Here is a 20,709-nt window from a genome sequence, read left to right as displayed (position 1 = left end):
TTGCTGATAAATGTGGAAAATAGTTTTTGCGCTGATATATTTGGGTGGATAAATAACTTAGATAAATACCTACGCACATATCGGTAAAATTGGTAAATATCTGATAAAGATGTTGAAGAAAACCGTCCCTATCTACACGAAATACGTAATATTATCTTCTTCTTACCGTGCCATATTCGTCATCGATCTACAATAATTTTGGCTAAATAGGGCTTTTGAGATTCTTGAGCCATGACATTCTTCTATACAGAGTGTATTTATTGTTAATGAAGCTGGAATCATTACGAAACCTGATGACTAATTTAACTTAGAGGTATTTCAAATTTGAAGATTCAAATCGTGAATGTGATCACAGAACAGATTAATAATTAAGATAATTTTGTATTCCCTGCGTGTGATCTTCTGAAGTTTGGTAGTCTTGTATATTGTTTTACGATAATAAACAAGCGTTTTTTTTGTTCAAAGCAATGAATCCACAATCTGGTTTACAATGTACGACAGCAAAACATGTCTCAAATGTTAGAGTTTTGATTAAAATGACGATAACTTACTTATTGAACATATCTGATGACTTATGTCTCTATTAGTAGATATAATATATATCTTATTTATTTGATATAGATTGATAGCATGTACAAGTACCTACCTCCCTAAAATTACAAAAAAATGTTCATTATTAATACCATAGTGTAGGCAACTTAGACACCAATACAATTTAACACAATCAGGAGTATACTTTCATACCGTGCCGCTACCCACAATTTACTTCATCTTACCTGTTTCTCTTAACTTTATCAGAAGTGCTTATAACTTTTGCTACAAGCAATACGTATGCTTGCATGTTGATACATAACATAATATGCTAGAATAGGTCTGTCCAACTGATACATATAATCTTTCAAACGTACGTTTGTAAAATGCACAGTATAACACGATCTCTATGTCCTTAATAAATTAAAAATAGTTCATATTAATACTATCGACCGAGATTTGAATTCAAAACCATTATAATGTAAAAATAATTACTTACTGGTTTTATAATTAGTTTCGTGCTTGTACAAATATTCATTAGAAAGTATTCTTTTTCAAATGCAAGCAGAGAGGTTTTTAGTCATGATTTTGAGATTGTACCTACTATAATCACTATCAAAGACGTCTGCGCCTTTGCCGCACCAAGCGTCACTGAGGATATTTGGTGAAGTTTTCGGAGCAAATTTTTCATTAAAGTAATCCCAGAAAATTGCAATAATTTATATCGTATCGATTTAATTTGAAAGTCAACCAAAAAGCTATAAGTAGATAATATTTAAATATTGTTACTTTACAATAGTAGATAAAAGAAAAGATGGTTCTCATTTATATTAAGTACTTTGATGTCAAGAGTAGTACATTTTTTTGAGATTTTGTTAGCATGGCTTAAATAAAATCCTGGTGAAAAATTTACTCACTATTCACTGAAATATATATATCTTTCGAAAGAATTATATTTTGTTTTATGATATTTGTTAATATGTAGTTTTTCGCACGAAGTTCACCAAGTATTTACTATTTAGAGATCGCCACCATCTTGAATTGAATGATTTGATGCAATTTAATATTTCCTTTAGCGGGCCGCCATTTGAAGTGACTTCTCTATATAGCAACAGTGATGCAAAGTTCATACACATTCGCTCTTATACAGATTACATTAAAGGCTGGATACGGCATGCCATATGAGAATAATCAATTTAACACTGAAGTTAGTCGCCTCCCTCGCTGTGTTGCCTTTGCAATTATCGTGCCTTCTACCTTTACTCAGCCGACTCGGCTTCACTTCAAACTTGAGCTAATGTGCGTGCTAATACCGTCAAAAATTAGTTTAAGTATTCACTAATTAGATAGGTATTTGCTATGAAGGCTTAACTCATTCAAGTTATGTTTTCGTACCACACAACGTAAGAATAACAAACAAATATACAACCTATTTAGATGAAGTGTAAAACAAAGCAATGTCGATTTGTAATCAAAGATGTTGAAGACCACTTTTGTGGTTTCCCTTTGAAACTCTTCATCTATGTCTTATTTGAAAATAAGTGCCTAGACCAGGAGTCTTTTTATCTTAGACTACGACTCTATCGGTGACATCCCGTGAGGGTAGGCAGGTCGTGCGTTGCATAGAGGCGGTACATTATAAAGGGTGGCAGTGGCAACTATTGTTGTATTGTTAATATCCGTTGTAATACATATTCTAATGGCGGTTTATCACACATGAAAACTTTTCACGAGGGTGCTTCTAAACATGTCGGTTACGTACCTTTCATGTTTGAGAGTAAGTTTTGTGGAATGCTCTAATTTTCACCAGATGGCGTGTGTGTCAATGAAAAGATTTTTTGTGCATTTGTTTTTTTAATAACTATGGCCGAAAATAAATACTAAATATTTTTTAGACAATTTGAAATTAAACATGAAAGGTGACGGTAATTTAGGTCTGCTCAAGGGCGGCATTTTGTCTATGGACGTCACTAGTCTATATAAGACGATTGTCTTCAATAACCTTTTCTATAATTTATTCTAGGTTAGATATTTAATATTGTTCGATGTGGTGACGTAATTTCAAAAAAGATTTTTAGTGAATAGGTAGATATCTGCAGTAACTATAGCTACACATTTTCACTATGTCTACAGCAGTGATGCACAAACCGCGCTCCGTGGGCTGCATTCGGCCCAAAACAGTATTTGTGGCGGCTCAAAATAATTCTATTTTTCCATATAAGTACTAAGTTCTATCGTGAAAATGCATAATTTGTACGTAATGCAGAGTGAAGAGTGAGTGGAGTAGCTGATATGTAACTATTAAATTTAAAATAATAAAATGTTGGTAATTGAATCGTCTAGTATAAAAAATATATCATTATTTCTCTACACTTTTACCCACTGCGGCCCGTGAAAATTAGAAAATGGATTCTTTTAAATAAGTTGTGTACCACTGGTATATAGGAATATATTTTTGATAATTAAAGCACTACCCCACCAAGTCTCATCCCTACCCTTTGCAGTGTATACCAAACTACTGTGCCTTTCAAATGTGTAAAACCTTTTGATGTTATGTAGTTATATAGGTATACAGTGAAATCGAAATACGATCATTATTCATTACAAAGCCAACCCAGCGGTTTGATTGGCAATTAGAAATGTCAATGTCCGGTGGATTCAGGCTATCGTAGTCATAGCCTACATCAAACGTTCGTAACGTATGTACCTTCTGATTACTGGTCTAATACCTTAATGCCTTAATACATATCAGAACACGTCAAGACGGTAGTTAGTTGCTAGGAAATGTTTGTGCTTGCGTCAAAGCTTGGACGTACCTACTCGAAGTTAAGTTCAAGTAAACATGTCTAAATAGTCAAATAGTGATTATGTAATATAAACACTATGGCAGCGTAAACGTTCTGTTTGAATAATGTATGATGGAATCAATTACAAATTAGAGTCACTTTGGCTTGCCCTCTATGTTTAGTGATAAGACTGATAAGGGTAAACGCCCCTCTGTTTCTGTTCCTAAGTGGGTATACACAAGTTACAAACAGACAAAATCGCTTTTTGATTTATACAGATACTTTGGACCACTGTTATGTTTACAGTATTCCTGGCCATCTTCTTATAGTACCTATGTACGATTCTGCAATTGTAATATATCCAAGTGCCACCTAGTGATTTCTAACCATAGTTATTAGATAGCAACTATGCTAGGTAGTTGAAAAGCAAAGACCCTTAAAAATACATTGGCGGCAGTTTTCTAATGAGAGGACGGCCATTAAACCAATAATGCATATTGTGCGTTGCGTTTACTTAAGAAACTTTTATGCACATTGTTATATATACACAACATTTATATGTATATATCATATTCTTTAACAAAACGTGTTATGTCATATTTATCCACACTCAGGAACGGTACTTTCTTACAATTGCACCCAAAAGGTAACTCTTTTACCATTATTGTTGTTTCCTGGCAAAAATTACTCAAGCGTGGGTCAATCCACCGCTCATGCGTGTTGTGGCACTGTTACAGAACTTTATATCGTCGATCCAAAAAGTCGGATTTTCGGTCGTTTTCTACTTTTCGGGTTACCGATTGTCCCCTCTTCGAGCTGTCTTCTTGCCCATTTCATGCGGTTTTTCGAAAACACTTATAAAATTGTTTATACAACTATTTACTTAGGTCCTAAATGTTTTGTTTTTTGTCCTTTAGTTGTACGCGATAGTAGATCGAAACACCATATTCAGGCGGATAAAAGCTTCCATTACCTACAACTTCGATCTCCGGATAATTTCTTGAAACTTAGGCCTATCTATCACTATATATAGTATATAATTTTACTATAAGTACTATATATTATCAATATAAATATATCATCTTTAGACGTCTAGCCGAAGCAGAATAAATGATTTATTTAAGATGTAGGTACCTATGTCAATTATTGCAAATTTTAGGCGTGTAGTTGTGCCAATTAGGCAAAAGATTCGCGTTGTATCTACTTATCCGTTGATGAGAATTGAACCCATTTACGAGTCGTTCAGCCGAGCATTGTGTCTGCGGAAGGTCGACGCCCACATGGGAATATTCTTCTTCTTTCTGTTTTGTGTTTTAAGTCCATTAATAATTGGTTAAGTATAAGAGAGGAAGGTTCTTAAGTACTAAATTCTTGTTGTATAATGTAGTTACCTATTGTTATTTTGAACTCCGAATTAACTTGCTCGCTAGTTGTTAGTTAATTACATTTTGATGGTTAATCATGTAAGGTTTTAATTAGTGTAATTAAGTTTTAAAATGTTGAAATGTTTGTTCAGTTCGGGTTTGAATGTGCGCTCAAAATAAGAAATGAAACGTCTCAGTTTATCTCTATCACACTTTTGGGTGTTTCTTAATTAAGTGTTAGTTCTTAACAATTTAATTTAACTTATACTTAAACTAGGAAGAGTACAATGGTTAGTAATCCACCTCCAATAGCACTAATTAATTGGTTTGTGGCTATTATTAAACCTATGGCGAAGATGCTTTGAACAAAACTTCTTAAACAATGAAGTTTAGTACAAATATAGGATATTTATTATGGGTTACATATTTGTAGTGAATCTACTGAGAGGAGCTGTGGCAGACTCTTGCTGTGACTCATTGAGCTGTCCACTTGCATTCGCGGATACATACATCCATATAGCAGCCACGTAGGTAGTGTAGGTACATATGTGGTTTTGTCTGGGCAATGCCCTATTCTTGTCGACTATGTTTTCTTCATTATTAACGAAAATTCCAACACATGCAGTATTTAGTGCCAACCATATGAATCCTTATGCAAACATAATATTATTAATATAGGTTAACCAGGCAAACATAATCTACAAAGGGTGCCATAATATCTCATAGTTTGCTTGTTATGACTCTAAGCTATGTACCGCCCTATAATATAGCACCCCATATACTATAAAGCGTTATCGAAAGATTTTCTTATTCGCCGGCATAAATTGATTAAATTTAATGAGTTTCCAAACAAACCCTTTACCCTAGATAGATATTATATTGTTTAATACGTATATCGGTAAGGATCAGCTTAAAGCCCTTATACCTGCTCGTAATAAAGCGTATGTATGGTATTATAATTATACGTAGGTAAACTTAAGTCTTAAGGTACCTACGCTTATTTTGTTCTGATAAAACATTATAGCACTAAGCCAGCCGGTAAATATATAGTAATATGAAGGTACACTATTGTCAGATTGAAGATACACATCTACTACTCCACCACGGTAGAGTACTGTCAGTGGCTGTGAATACGGGCTCGAATCCTGTATTAATAAGTTACGCCATGTTGTTTTTTTCAATGTGCTGAATAAGACTTACAACTTACAACTATTATATGCAATGACATTAATATGGACGAATCATCTGGAAAAAAAAATGACACTCACTTTATTGTCGGGTCTGCCGAATGGCATAATCTGTTCTAACGTCATTACAATAAAGGTGATATTGCTATAAATTCCTGATGCTTTTTGTTGGGTCTGCCGAATGGTTCGGTTCGAACGGGTTCGCTCAAATGAACATTGACATTAGAAACACTGCTCTAACGCCATTACAATAAAGGTCATATTGCTATAAATTCCCTATGCGTGATATCGCATAATGGAAATTGCGTGACGTCTACCTATACATGCGAATGCGCGAATTTACCTGCTAGCTACTGTATTGAATCAGTCGTCCATTAAATAATGTCATTGATTCTATGTAATAAGAATAGTAACATAATATGTCATGGATGCTATTTGCAATATTACAACAGTACCGAATAATCCTGTGAAGGACGGAAGCGGTGGTCGGATACTATACGTGTACGTGAAAGGGCGGGGGGATTATTCGTTCCACAGGTCGTCGTTAAGACGTCCGCACAGATGCGGATATGTAACCTCCATTTATCCCTGCGTCAAGGGTGTCTGCCACCCTCTCCCAAACATTTTTTTATTTTTAATTTGTCAAAAGTCAAAGAAACGTTGAGACAATTACTATTTGAAATTAACAAAAATATGACATATTTTACTTATTAGGTACTCGTACCTAAATAATATAACACTGAATTATAATATAACCCTTTTAAATCGATATATCATATCTATCGAATGAAGGACTGACTGAAACACAAAGTATAAAATAATATGTATTGACCATGCCCCCCACATCCTGAAGCGGGCCCCCATGCTAGAATCTTTGGCGGGCCCCTCTACCTATCTCGAAGGATAAAAGCAGTGTGATGCTCTACAGTAGCTTTTTCCAAATGGTGTACGCAGTAAAATTAATGTGTATATTTAGTGTTTTTTTGTATATTTTAATACGTACATCCATTTTAATTATTATGGAGTTGTCGAGTATCCATACACAATTAAACATTCTACAGAAACTGTGTAAAAATATTTTTTACTTTTTTACTATTAGAGCAAATTTATGATGTGTTTATCTTACTTATCTGGTTAACTCGCCACGCAGGGCCCCACCTGTGCCTGGGCCCACAAGCTAGAGCCCTGTCAGCCCCCCCTTGTGGGGGCCATGGTATTAACAATATTGATATTGAAGGAATTTAATACTTGAAATCATAATAATGATACAGCGAAATAGTAAGTACCTACTCCGCTGAAAGGAATGACAGAATCCACCGTCTCGCTGTAATATTATTGCGATATTCCTAATAGTGGCAGGATTTAAAACATATAACAAAGACACCCTATCTATATAATAATTTCTATAATACATTTAATATTATTCAGTATTTTGAATATAATTGTTATAATTTTACATTGATGCATGTAAAATAATAAATAAATTATAACGCTTGCTTAAATTGTATATTATTATTCAAAACTAGGCTGTTTTCCGAGTACCGTTTTCATATATTCATTTTCCCGTCCATGTTTAACAATTGCTTATAAATACCCACATTCCTAAAGAGTAAGCATTTTATTTATTAACATTCTGGACAATGTTCAATGGTAACTTTATATTTTTCGATAGATTTTTCCTCTTTTTTTGCACCTAGTTATACAAGTACTCGTGTTGTCTTTTCCGTATTAAAACTATAATTAGAAGCAACTTATGATTTTATTATAACCTGTATATAAGGACCATTCTACACGAGCAGGTGAAACGCCATGGGTTAGTGGCTACCAACCGCCCCATCGAACCTAATAGGTACAGTGAATTATTAAAACTTAGCGAAAATCAGAAGTCACATTGCGCGCAGACACAATCTCTAACCACAGCTAGAGTAGGTAGGTATATTATGCATCATAACTTTGCACTCCGGTGCTAGGATGATAATGATGTAAAATACATCAATATTTAAAAAAAAACGTATATTATCTATTCAATTATTAATTAGGTTCTTACTAGATATATTAAAACAAGTGAATATCATTTCATCTAATTTTATGCGAGGTAAGTCGGCAAAGAGGCGTATCAGTGTAGTAAAAAGTGCAAAAATATAACACGTACCTATTAATACTTACTCCACCAGTAGCAATCGACGACAACTCGTACCACGCCTATTGCGATACCGCGCCTTTAAACACCGAAAACATCTATAGTTCCAACTGTGTACTGGTAAAAGTCTCAATTACGAGTGCTTGCGACTTGTTGCACCCACAAGTAGTTGTCGTGTGCGCGTGGTATTACAGATTGGTAATAAAACACTTTTTTAGCATCAAAAAACAGTTAAGATTCGTTTGAAAGATTTGCAATACTTGTATATACCTACCTACGTATTATATGGTTTTTGACAATTCACATGTCAATTCAATAAGTATGTATAATTTAAAGAAAGCGATTGATTTATTAATGTTAGCGAAATCACAGGAACATACAACTCATTCCATAACTTTCACTGAATTAAGAGAGGGTGGAAAATAACGTTATAATAACGTAAAAAACGTAAAGAACGTGCTTATTCTCAAATAAAATAAATGATGTTTCTCTGATTTTTTTTGTTGTGTCAGTAGGTAGGAACCTTCCTTACTTTCCTTAGTAGTACTTTCCTTACACCAAATATTATATTATATAATATTTAGGTCATATTTAATTTAATTTATTCAATCACGTATTTGGGTATCTCTGGATACCTATTTAACTTAATGAGCTTGGAATTGAAAAAATCATAACCCCGGGAATGACAATAAAAGCACTCAAGACGTGGAGATATTTATTATGTTGGTTGTCAGCTATTGATCTATTAGTCATTAGACTCATTGGTCATCTGTTAGTTATATTTTTTATTAATGAAACTAAAAATATTTCAATTTTTCTTAGCCAACTACCTAAGGATTTTCAATTTGACAAATTATTGGTGACAACATTTTAGTCAGATGCTGTGGCGGCTTGGTCAATTTTGATTCTGATTCAGCAATGTACCTACTTTAATATTGTATGATAGATAAGATAGTAGCACCAATGTACTATTAAGTTATTGCTATTACTTGTTGGCATTGCTTCGAAGAATTTTATTCAGGTGCTATCTGACGTCACAAATCATTGAATGAGTCAGAAGTAGGTACACCCACCGCTTGCCGCACTCAGTCGAATTGACATTGTATGTTTCATCACAAGAATAAGACTGTATATTATTGTGTTATTATGTCAGTCTATGTTACGCTTATCTTGTTAATACGGATTTATTCGTATGATAGAACCTGCACGTTATTATTAATGCTACTTTACGATGCGGTCGCTGTGACTTCGAATTGTGACGTAGTGGTTTTTGCACATCGGGAAATTTTACTATGCGAAATGTTTATCGACCACAAACATCCAACAACCCGTAATATCAAGAAAATATTAATTTCCTATACTTCCTATGACGTCACACATACATATTTGTATTCTTAATTATTTCTGCTAGTAGCTGGTGATAGTGTTATTACAATATTGACTGCAATACGAGGCTTAGTGTCAAACAACACTATCTACAAAAGTGCAACTTTACAGGAGAGCCAAAAATCGTTATTTTAGATTCTTGTAACTCAACAAGGGAAATGTTTATTTAAAACCTAATGTTAATATTTTATAATTTATTGTGTATTGTAACCAATGACATATTAAATGGACAACTCAGTTCATACCCGGCGCGCACGAGAAATTGTGCATGAAAGTCATTCACAGATGTATAGGTAGATGTCACGTGACCATATGACGTATCCGTTTCCATTATGCGATACAAGCTTCGAGAATTTATAGTAATATAACCTTTATTGTAATGGCGTATTAGTGTCATGACTCTTGCGTTAGAAACAGATTCTCGGTTACTTACGACTTCTCGGAGATTAGACGCAAGTGAGCCCAGCGAATCACAGGCGACTGACTGTCCAATGGTTCCTGTCATTCAATTGCATTGAATAAACATTCATCAATATCTTAAAATGGCATTTTATAAATAATAAATAATACTAACACATGAAAAGTGATATCCCATCTTTCTTGGAGTGTTTAGTAGATTTTTTTACAATTTTTAACTAGGCACATTGGCATTTTGTAACACAATAATAACGGTGGAGTCGAAACCTGACAGTCAGAAATTTTGTATGGGCAGACTCAGCGGTGTCGCCAGACCGCTTGCAAGCAGAATGTTCATTTGAGCGTAGGATACCGATATTAAAATATGAATTTCGCCATCCGGCAGACCCGACACAAAGTGAGTGTCATTTTATTTTCTAGATGCTTCGTCCATATTAATGTCATTGATTGTAACACAATTATCTTGCTTATGATGATGATGTTAAAATTTATAGGGATAGTTTTAAAAAAATATGAAAACAAGGGTAACTTATGTAGTTAGCGTTAAACTTTACTGACGATTTAATAAGAAATTAGAAAAGATTGACATAACGTTGTTTGACTATCATGTAGCCATAAATGTAAAATAACGTTATCTTTTTTGTAGAAAACGTTGTCTGACTTTAAGCACTCGAATATTAGATGGTTACTGGGTAGCACTTCGTAAAATCAATAGTATGTTATTATCATATTAGCCTATTTAAATCTACTGCTGGTCGCAGGCCACCAACTCTTCTCAGAACCAGGTTCTTCGCTGCAAGTACAGGCCTACAAACTTATCTGGAGAATGAGATGGGGGAGCCACTGTCGAAAACTACCCATTAACGACTCGTAACTGGCAAAATCTGATATTCGAATGACGTTTTTCAATATGGCGTCCTATGGTAGTTCGTAGTTCCATTTTTGGCCATTCTCCAAAGTTTTAGGTCTGTAATTCCGTCGAATCTTAATATTTCGTAAAACTAGCATACCTTGGGGCAGGCTTTCGGTAGATACCACTGGAGTATTGCATTCGTCAAGGGTTTGTGCATACTTAATTACGTCGCATACTTTCTTTTACTACCTTACACTCCGTTTTCCTGCTGTTCCAATAAACTAGGGAGCTTTGTCGTTCCTTTATCATACGATGAATGTGGCTTCGCAGGTGTTGGATGGACTACGTCAAATTATAGAGCTCAAGATTGTAGCGACATCACTTACTTTTATCTATGGACCTACTTATTATTTAGCAGTGGCGAAGGGTGGAGATAGGCTGTTATGATCCGCCATAAATAGTGCACACTAAACTTTGTCAGTCATACGTATTTGTTTTCATTGAACTTAGGCTGCAATTGACAGACGGTGTTGGTTAGTTTTTAAAATTCAATTAAACCCTGCGTAAACCAAGCCATAATAGATAATAGTCAAAAAATACTCGTATATCTGTAAAATATCTAAAATTATGCCATTAAATCATATATTATTTTCGATATTTTATAGATAGAATAATATTTTTTATCTATTATTGTTTCGTTTACGCTAGAGTTAGTGAATTTAAACAAATTAACCAACAACGTGTATAATATGTATTCCTAACTGAACTAAAACAAATAAGTATGTATGAAAAAGTGTGGATAATTTTGTCGGATCGCCCAAAGTATACCAAAACTATTATGATTTGGTTTAGACAGGGTTTACTGGATTTTTAAAAACTAACCAGCACCGTCAATAAATTGTAGTCTTAGTTAAATGAAAAAAAATACGTATGACTAACAAAGTTTAATGTGCACTATTTATGTCAGATCTTAACAGCCTACCTCCACCCTTCGCCACTGTTATTTAGGTATATTTATCAATTTATTTTTTATCGTTTTCATTTGCTCTACAATCGGACGTGGTTCTTGTCCATTTGCTCAATAAGTACTTATACATATTTACACCTTGAAAAACTAAATATGAATTAGCTAGATAAGGTATTTGACCCCGTGACCCACGTCTTCAAAAGTGGATATCTCCTGAACTGGTGGGTACTGGTAAATGGTAATATTGCAATTTAACCCTTCATAATTATGTTTATTTGCCTTTTTAGTGTAATACTAACGTTATAGCATTTTCGTTTTTATTTTAAAGTTAATTGTCTGATCGGTAATTAGTTTTTATATTTCACGCTTCGGCTCCGTAGAACAGTGAGCAATAAATCCGTCCGAATTTAAAAAAAATCACTACATAATAAAATTAAGTTACCAAATGCGAAATAATCACCTGAGAACTACCTACTCACTTTCAATTTTCGTAACCAGTGAAACTTTATTTCTTAATTTATTACGAGTGTGAAATATTTTTTGGCATGCCACTGACCTGCCAACATTTCACGAATTACTAATATGACTTGGTATATTATATTATAATGAATAGGTATGTAATGCAATAATTATCTTGTTATGCAATGTTAAACGCTCTTCATATTTTATATTATATAAAGCCAATCTCAAATTAAAAAAAAAATAATAGTATAACTTTTTCGCTAGGTACATACTTACCTAGTTAGCATAACTATCAGACAATATTGTCCCATATAAGATTGTAAATCCACTGGTAAACTAAATGTTAAAATATTTTAGTAAAAGAGATTACACAAAAGATTTATTACTTATATTCTCTTCGTAGTCGTTATTTTCGCTGCTCTGAGGCTGCGAAACAGCTCCACTACCCTCAACGATCCTTCGTCGCTCACTCCTGTACGCCGCCCTCTGAGGGCGAATAGTGGATAGAAGCCCACGATGTCCTTCACTTGGTCACTCCAGCGAATCGCAATCTTTCCACGTCCTCTCGTCCTTATTCTTTATTAGCCTCTCTCTGGTACATCTAAAAAACGTCGTGTCATTTTCTATCTATTGTCTTCAGTTTCTATATTTATATACCGCAATGGCTAAGACTACTGTTTTAGTTGTATTTAGTATATCTAGTAAGTATGTTTTTACTCTTCTAAATTTTGTCTTTATGACTTTTCCCTATTATAGATTCACAACTCCCATTTTTAGTTAGGTGGGAATTGTGGGATGCATAATTCACATTTATTATTTTAAGTAACTCATCACACCACATACCTTGCAGATGATCGTAAAAGTTTGTGGTGGATGATCCAGAGTTCTATACTACTTACTTACGTTGTTATAAAATGGTTTCACTCTCATCCAATTGTCTTGATACCAATATGTTAGTGGACGCGAGTTTGAGAGTTTATCCTTTCTCTTGTGATGGGTTAGCTTGGATCCTCCGCTTGACGTCAAAATATGAAAGAAGTTGAGTATTACTTCTTTTCTTTTGAATGTGATTGTGCTATCAAATCACTATTTAAATCAGCGATTTCCAATCTGGGAGGCGCGGAGTGTTGCAAAGGGAGGCGCGAAAAGTTTAACACAATTAATGTAGCCACAGGTTTACAGTGTGCAAATGCATAGTTTATAAAACAGCCGCTAGTTATAAACTACATAAAAAAATAATCCCATAAAAGGTTGTTTGCAAACTTGTCGGAAGATATGGAGACTAATTTTATAATAGTAAAAAAAGTCGCCTGCGGTGCTAGGTACTTTATTTCAGGGCTTATGGTTGTGCGTTACAATTTATACTTAAACGTTTCCATTTGTCAATGAACGATGATGAATTTGGATTGAAAAGGAAAAATTGGTAGAATTATCATGCGATAATTCATTGAAACAAAAATCCTAGTTCAATTTTGGTTGAATCGAAGTGAAGAATAATATAATACTTTGTCAGAAAAGCAATGCAAGTTGTAAGTAAAGTACTGCTAACATTCGTAACATCATATTTATGCGAAACGGGATTTTCTGCATTAGTTGCAATGAAATCCAAAAAAATATCGATCCCGTTTAGTAGAAAAAAGCACTTTGTACTTATAAACAAGCATATGCATATTCATCGCATGAAAAACAAATTAATTTTAATTATAACCTTGTTTATTTCTATATTTTTTTAAATTTTTGTATTACTTCATCATCATCAGCCGGGGTCAATCCACTGCTGGACGAAGGCCTCCCCAAGCTTTTTCCCACTCTCTCGGTCCTGTGTCGTTCGCCGTCACGTATTTCCGCCGAACTTTACCAGTTCGTCAATCCTGCGGCTTTTAGGGCGACCCTGTGGCCGTTTTGTACCCCTTGGGTACCATTGGATGACGGCATTTGTCCAGCGGCCGTCCTTTCGGCGAGCAATGTGCCCCGCCCATCTCCATTTCAGCTGTTTGGCAACGTATATTACATCGCGTACTCTTGTCTGCTTCCTAACCCATTCGTTTCTCTTACGGTCCTTTCGCGTGATGCCCAACATGCACCTCTCCATGCCTCGCTGTGTGACTCTTAGCCTTTGGACATCGTGTTGAGGGTCCACATCTCGCAGCCATACGTGAGCACGGGTAGCACACATTGGTTGAACACCCTACGCTTAAGACATAATGGTAGGTCACTCTTGAAGATACTATTCAGACGTCCGAAAGCACTCCATCCCAGCTTTGTTCTTCGAGCGATTTCATCGTGCATGCTTCCGTCTATGGACACCTGCTGTCCGAGATAGACGTAGCTGCTGACTTGCTCGAGTTGGGTGCCAGAAATACAGATAATCGCAGGGTCCGAAAAACAGTTCCTCATCACTTTTGTCTTAGTTAACATCTACTTAGTACATTTTTAACTATTTAAAAATGTGTCTATTATTTAATGAAATAAAGGGGGGGAGGCGCCAAGATTAGATTTTTTTAAAAGGGAGGCGTAGTCACACAGAGTTTGGAAACCACTGATTTAAATGAAAAGCAAAAGATCTACCTTGCACGTAAGATACACTATTATTGGATGTAATAACTGATACAGAGTTATAGTAACATACAACAGTAACACAACATTTGAATATTGATTTCATTGTTCTAACACAGAGGGTGGCAAACTTTTTAGATGGAGGGCCAAATTCAAGAATTCAAAATGAGCGGCGGGCCGCAAGTAAAATACCATTTTTCGATATACAATATTTATTATCACGAAAAATATACATTACAAAAAAATTAATGAGAAGAATAAACTGTTGTACATTTTTTAAAATTTAGGTGTTAATTTTGTGGTTGATATTCTCAAAACTGCTTGTAAATGGGCATCGGAGATATTTGATCGTAAAGAATTTTTATTGAGGTTCATGATCGAAAATGTTTGTTCACATATATAGGTTGATCCAAAAATAACGAACATTTTTCTTGCATAATATTTAAGTTGGTCGAATTTGTCTGAATTAAGGGCATTGTAAAATTTGAAGATTTCTTCACGACGATGCAATTCAATTAAATCAGTGTCACACTGCAGATCAATAATCTCAAATTGTAGCTCTATCGGTACACTATCAATATCTATTGAAAATGGATAGCGTACTGTTGCTAAACAAATTTTAATCTATTGTCAATATTTTTTAAAGAATTATAAAAAAGTTATTCGTAATCAGAAGTACAATTGACGATGGCGGGCCGTAAAAAAATACCCGTCGGGCCACATGAGGCCCGCGGGCCGCAGTTTGCCCCCCCCTGTTCTAACAGAACTGCAGAATGCTAGGGCACCACGACACCAAAATGGGAACTTAATCTAGCTAGTACTAGTACAATGTAGGAAAGTTATGAAGTTATTGTAGTGGGTCATTGAATTACATCTTACATACATCTTACATACATCTTACATACATCTTACATACATCTTAATTACATCTTACATCTTACAAATTACATTATAGGTTACGTGTGATTGTCCTAGTATTTAGATACATAGGTGGTGCGCATTACTAATTTCGAGTTTAATTAATGATAGGTGCGAACAGATGCGTTGCGATATCGAGTGCATTGAAATCTAGCTAACACATAAATGCTGAAGAGATACGATGGAATAATGAGACGTATTATTACAGTATTCTTAATATTTAATTATTGTTATTGATTTTGATATTGAATTCTTGGCAAAAGGGTAAATAACAATATTATAAACAAACAATAGTGTGACATGGTAGCATTGAGATAGGTACCTATTTAAAGATTTTACTAATACCTATTAGTTAATAAGATGAATTAAAATTCAACTACCTCAACTCAAAGTCAATCCTCAGTCATACGTATGGAAGACCTAGGTAACATTTAAAGATTTCTATCAGGGAACACAGATCTACAAGAATCGAATTGAATGCAATACGTTGTCTATGTTTACGACACTAAATTATTAGTATTTTCTTTATCGCAATTAGGGATTCCAATCCCGGGATCGCGAGCTATTTTCGATACCTATGAATCCCGGGACTGATAAACATAATCCCGAATCTTTCGGGATTGATTTTTTTATCAATTTTTTATGGAAAATTAAATAAAAACGAAAATATAACAGAAAATATACTTTTAATAACAAATATGTAACTACATTAGAAATAAACTAAGTTTGAATGAAGTTTGATTTATACCCATGTGTAAGTTGCCGATTCATTTTATTTTTTCACATAAATTAATAAAAATGAGAAAGATTGGGGAAAAAACAATGCTTCGCACTATTAACAAAGTAATTCCACCATGATCTCATACGTTTTACGGCAGTTTCATATTTGGCTGACTAATTAGATTTATGAAGCGGAAAAGACATAAGTACACCATGATTTTCTTTACTATTTTAAATCTCGCTAACCCATTCATTAAGTCTTTACTATCAGAAACAGAAATCTCATATTAAATTCACATTATTATTTACTCCATTAAACTTATGTATTTCCAAGATTGAACGTATACAATATTAACAATAAATGGCTTAAATAGTATAAATTATACTAGATTTATTTTTGACCGATTTTATCAATATTATTTGTAAATATAAAATTTTTATATTAACAGTGAAAAAAAATGCCAATCCCGGGACCAGTGTCGGGATCCCGGGATTGTCAAATTGTAATCCAGAAATCCCTAATCGTAATACGCATCTGCCTACGTGTTCATACGTAATATCTACTTTTTTAAAAACTTTTCTTGGCTTTTACAATCGATATTAACTTCCAGTAGGTACACACCAACATCCTTTAAGTATTCCGTATTCCCGAATTTTTGTATCGAACTTTCTCAATTACGTTGGTAGGGAAGTTTTGAAATGTTTATGGAAGAAAAAGTTTTTTATGTTTTCTTCCATTAACTTCCGAAATTTAGATGCTGTGTTTACGGTATAGTTTTTTTTTGTATATTTGTAGTTTATTATTGAAGCCCAAACATAATACTGTCAATACACTGTATATGTATACCAACATTGTGGTACGTTTTTATAGACTAGTATTATTTATAGCTAACTTAACTGTATCTACAAGAATATTTGCGGATATATTTTATCATAACATAGGTGCATACCTACCTGCAGTTTGTGTATAATGTATTCATATAAAAGAAGTCTTCATATTTTTTATTGGTGTGTAAAATTCTCTCATACCACCGTTATAATATTATTATGTACCTACCTACTGACTACTGACTCACAAAAGCCATCGCGCCATCTGGCAGAATGTGTCCGGAAACTTATACGCATGCACTTCGCCGTATCACACTTCACCGTGAAATGTTGTATCGGAAATATATAAGGCCGTAGGTATATTAAGGACAGTCCAACCTCTTTGGGTCGTATAGTACTGACGTAAAATTCATGTCTAAATAAAACACGGTCCTTGTCGGTTTATATTTTACAGGAAGCCAGCAGCAAACAAATTTTGAAAATAGCCGATATACCTACTGGATTACTTGTTGGGTTTTAGGTTAGGTTAGGTTTTCATTCTTGAATTCATTCAGCTATGAAAATTGAATCAATGTTCATATTGAATCTAATAAAAATGGATACCTTTTACTCCTTATAGTACCTATACGGTCATCTCTTTCCGATAAGAAAGCTCGCGGCGAACTGTGGCACGGTGAAATGTTTTACGTACAATTTATAATAATTATGTAACCATGTAAGAATGTCATATTATTGTCGATCTATTTTGTAGTTTTCATACTGATATGAGTTCTGAGAGGTAGAGAGCTTTGACATTTACTTACTGTTCCATAATTGTTTTTGTTTGATTTTTGTTCATGAATCGTACCACCATATAGGTATATGACCACGTTTATACGTACAATTCGATTTCTCATTTTCAGCGGCGGAAATTCAAGCATTGGAATTGTCTGTTCAAGAATTATTATATCATTATTAAAGGCGCTATAGCCCGTCGGGTCAAAACTATTGCTTTTCACTAACTCCTCTCTTGCTCTAAAACTCATGTTTGACACGCCGCTGTCCATAATGGTTCGACGACTATATTGTAGTGTATGTCCTTTCTATTTGTCATGTCCCATCCAAGGGAGTCCTTGAATCGAACCTGAATTTATGTAAGTATTTGTCTTAAATAATAATAGAATAACAAAACAAATTTTGTGACTAATAAAAATTTGGAATTGCTAGTAAAATCAATCGAACACAAAGGATTGTATTAACGTCACAAAGTTATAATTGGACTTTGTAACTCGTGTTGATATTTTATATGTTTATTTAATGCAATCTGCCTCACAAAGTATTTTTTTTGTCATTCAACAACAATGAGTTCGCCTCGGAGTTAGAACAACTTTACAAAGGGAGTAACATAACTTTTTGCGTCTCACCACCCTTTGACATTGATTCCAGTAACTACGTTTTTAGTAATGCTGAATAATTGGCAATTAATTAAACAATAATATTCTCTGGTAGTGTTTGCAAATAATAAAAGGAAATGGGATGGTGGATTATTCCCTTGTGCTTTCTAGTCTTTGCAAGGGTATGTGGTTGTAAATTAATATTTATATACTGATGGTTTGCTGGTATTATAACATGTATACGACAACCACTAGACGTTACGACAAGTCGTATTTAATTTCTTTTATTTTGTTAACTGTCAATTCATGGTGGAACTGCATTGTATTGTTGTTGTCGCAATTTTTATGTACTTAGTACTTATTCCACTTTTAATCAAGAGATTAGGAACGGTTTCGTCCGCCTCAAAGGGACATTTCCAACTGAGGCGGACGAAACCGTTCCTAATCTCTTGATTAAAAGTGGAATAAGTACTACATACAAATTGCGTTTTATTAAATAAAAACAACAATAAGTCGTATTTAGTCGCATTTCTCTGGTATACGTTTCACGTAGGTACGGTTTGCACACGAGGATATTACGTGAGGACATGCGGGGTGCCACACGTGCATCAATCCGGTGTGGGTATTACCTATGTCCCCGTGTGATATTTATCTTTGTCCAAAACACCTATCTGCGACTTCTCGTGACATGGTTCTTGTCTCTTTCTCGGCCAGTGTGACATAGCAAATAAATCCAGAGCGTTTGAAATTTGAAGATTCAGTCGTGTCAAATTACCTGTAGTTAATTTAATTATCGTATCTTACCATTTGTCATTTTTATATTTTATTAAAGTGACGTCTGCATAAATGAAGGTCCTTCGTCAACATCTCAACAACAGGGAAATTTGTGTTAAAACAATTCTACGAAATTTATTATCAAATCACTGTTTTCACCAATTCTTTTTTTCTGATTCCAGATTATCTGTCTACCAGTCGGAATTCTCGCTTTTACATACCTACCTGTCTTCGCATCTGAGGTAAGGAGGCATTTCCCGTTTTTACTTTAAAATCAATTCTTTTTTCTCTTATTTTTGAGGTAAATGCGGCCTGAATATAAAGCAGGATGCATTCGCCGCGAGTCATTATCGATTCGGAATTTATTTTCGGCCGTGCGTTTACAATGAAAGATTCGCGCGCTAAAAATTCTTCCTGTCAGGCCGGAGCAGTGTTGGCGAATCGATGACGTGTTACGCGTTTTTTCGCGAAATCAAAAAGAGAAATCGACTAATTATTATAATATGTAGTTACTTACTACTTATGTGTAATATGTTATCCGTCCTAACTACGATAGAGTAGTAACGGAAAGAGTTTATAACGAATTGTTTCAATATTATAAAAATAGTCGTTACGTGAACCAACAATTAAACGGTAGTTATAATCGAAAACAACAATGTTTGATTCGACAATCACCCTCAGTAGTCAGTACCACTGGCTTTGCTCAACATATTTGCCAAGTGTTCATAATAATTATTGTAGGTATCTAAAATATTACTGAATTAGTCTAGTGTGTTATCACTGTTATCAGATCACTATCAGCCTTCTGCAAACAAATAAATAACATTGAACAATAAAGGAAATAATAATTACTGTGGCTAATGGCACGCGTGAATTTTTGTATTTTCCACCACTGTGCCATATATTGCTAAAAGCAGAGCCGTGATTTGGATGTGCGATGGAAGTGCTACTCTACCACCTGTGACTAACGATTTATTTAGCAGGTTTGCATAAATTTTAGCTAAACATGTCCCACTTACTGTTAGAAGTGTTAATTCTGCTTTCAGAATGACACATGTGATATGTGGATCAGGTAATTTTATTCTATGCGGTGTGGCGTCGCCGGCGTGGAATGTGCAATTCGAGTGAGGAGAATTAACGCTGAATGTAAAGGATATCATGTTTTAAAACACAATATACCTAGGTAACTAGAAAAATATGTTTGTAGAATGGTAAATAATTGGCAGGAGTAAATTAATATCCACTAAAATAAACTGCTCCAATAGTAAAAACTGATTCCGGGTTATGTGCCGTTTGATATACAATACACGGAATAGTGACATTAACCGTAATGATTTTCCATGCAATATATTATTTCTTACAAAGTATAAATAAGTTATAAGAATACTTTTCTGTTTTGCGTCGCTGTGGACACTTAGTTAAACTAATCAGGAGTAGTGTCACGCTT

At 34.4% G+C, this 20,709-nt stretch overlaps 1 protein-coding gene across 1 annotated transcript in view; it reads left to right on the top strand.

Moving 5' to 3' along the window:
- Tl (toll like receptor) overlaps positions 1-20,709 on the top strand; it is a 407,432-nt gene that overhangs the window by 31,910 nt on the left and 354,813 nt on the right. The window contains exon 2 of the mRNA XM_085945120.1: positions 19,445-19,504. The gene's annotated coding sequence lies outside the window, so the exon portion shown is untranslated. The remainder of the gene's footprint in view (positions 1-19,444; positions 19,505-20,709) is intronic.

This window comes from Rhyacophila brunnea, unplaced genomic scaffold, assembly GCF_057557595.1.
Source record: "Rhyacophila brunnea isolate RB1 unplaced genomic scaffold, BYU_Rbru_1.0 scaffold_18, whole genome shotgun sequence".
Taxonomy (NCBI): Eukaryota; Metazoa; Arthropoda; class Insecta; order Trichoptera; family Rhyacophilidae; genus Rhyacophila; species Rhyacophila brunnea.
This window is presented reverse-complemented; position numbering and strand designations above follow the sequence as displayed.